Genomic DNA, 416 nt, shown 5'->3' with positions numbered 1-416 from the left:
ATCATATAGCGCAGGGTCTATATCATCTACGTTCGTTGAGCCTGAATCAATGTCAAATCACAGATCAGGGCATGACCAAATTAGCAAAGTCATTACATGAGCTAGAGAATCTCAACATTGGACAATGCAGTCGGGTCACCGATAAGGGACTGCAAACGTTAGCCGAAGAATTGAACAACTTGAAGACGATCGATTTGTATGGTTGCACGCAGCTCTCTTCGAAAGGCATCGATGTTATTATGAAACTACCAAACCTGGTGAAACTGAATCTCGGGTTATGGCTTGTAAGATGATGCGTTCAACAACAACAACAACAGTTACATTTGCTGCATGCTGGACAGGGATGCTATGGTAAGATCGGTAGTAGTAGTAGTAAAGCTTGCAGCAAAAAAAAAAATATTTATTTTTTCTGGTCA

The sequence above is a fragment of the Teleopsis dalmanni genome, chromosome 2 (genome assembly GCF_002237135.1).
Source record: "Teleopsis dalmanni isolate 2A chromosome 2, ASM223713v2, whole genome shotgun sequence".
NCBI lineage: Eukaryota > Metazoa > Arthropoda > Insecta > Diptera > Diopsidae > Teleopsis > Teleopsis dalmanni.
This window is presented reverse-complemented; position numbering follows the sequence as displayed.